Source organism: Lupinus angustifolius, chromosome LG13 (assembly GCF_001865875.1).
Source record: "Lupinus angustifolius cultivar Tanjil chromosome LG13, LupAngTanjil_v1.0, whole genome shotgun sequence".
NCBI lineage: Eukaryota > Viridiplantae > Streptophyta > Magnoliopsida > Fabales > Fabaceae > Lupinus > Lupinus angustifolius.
Window position 1 is genome coordinate 5,235,091 of NC_032021.1, and position 1,652 is coordinate 5,236,742.

Genomic DNA, 1,652 nt, shown 5'->3' on the forward strand with positions numbered 1-1,652 from the left:
ATGCACTTATGCACTCACTTGTTTGAACTAATACTCATATAAATCAAAATATTCTAAATGAGTATTTAAAGTTGATAAGCAAAATTCAATCATTTTCGTATTCATTTTTTTCATCTCAATATTGTTAACAAGTACCATAATGACATATATTAAATAATACAAAAAGAGTAACTTAGCGTTGAAAAATCAACTTCCATGTTTCTCTATAATCACCAAATTTGCAAAAATGATAACTTTTGGAGTAGTATTTTTTTATGCTTGGTTAATTTTATTTAAGAAAATTAAAACACAAGAGCCAACACTTTTTTCCTCCTCTCTCATTCATTATTTAATCCATTCACTCAATTATACTAATTCAATGAATGAAATACATGCTATTTTCTTGTTCATCAATTTCTAATATTTACCAAATAATATAAAAATTGCTCTCTTATCATCTTATTGTTTCTCTCTATATTCTTTCTTTATTCTTCTCTCTCAAAGAAATAAAGTACAAGTGATACTCACAACAACACCTCACAAAAATAAAACAAGCAAAGTAGGTTCCCTCTTTTTAATAAGCAAATTGTATTAAAGAGTATAAGAAGTGCTAACCTAAAAGATTAAATTGTGATTTTTTTGAAACACAATTTTATACAATATCTAGGTTTACAAATTTTGATCTTTTTAAGTAACCACGATTCATAACCCTCTCCTTTGGTTTTCTCCCTCAACGGTCAAAGATGCCACCTTATAATATTGACGGGTAAACATGTCAAAAAAAATTTCCATGGAAAATTTGTAAACCTTGACCCTGCATATCTAAAATAAAAGCAGTAGAGTAGGATGACCTTCCATCTCACACTGCACGGTTTCGGTTTTTTATATTACCAAAAATATTATCACTTTAAGAATAAAGAACTAATTTCTTTTGAAGTATGTGATTGTATCTTCAAACAGGTATCATTTGTATGAGTTGAATATTTTACTTTTTGATTTTTCTAAAAATTTAGTAATGTCTTATACTACTATATCAATATATGTATGGTTGGTTTGTTATGTAGTTTATGCTCACATTAAACACACACTTGAGACAATAAATATAATATCTTATCTGAAAAAGTGGTCCAGTTACAATTTTTTGACTGGGCCAGGCCTATACGTATGAGCCCACACGTATATGACACATAATACATGTTCCTTGGTCCCCTACACGAAGTTATCATTGCCCCATGGCAACTTCTATTTGCCACCACAACGGCAATCATTGACTCAACCTAAACCGACCTAGAAGGTCACTCATCAAGAGAATAATCCTCACTCTTAGTAAGATCCTTGGTTTACTAATTCCTTCCTTTAAAGACACAAAAGGGTAGGTGTCATAATCTTCATTTCCACTTAGATGTGCACTTATAAGCAGTGTTGTTAAAACTGTACCGGTTATTAAACCGGTCAGAGTACTGGTATAGTGGTACAGTGGTTCAGTAATTAAACCGCATGTCGGTTAAACCGGACATAACTACTTATATTTATATATATATAAACCTATAACAAAAAAATTCCAAATAGGTAGATACTCAAATTTATAATCCATATTTATAATCTACTCAAAATTCACATAAATAAACAACTTTAAGTCTTTAACAAATTCAAAGTTTAAATTAAAAAACATA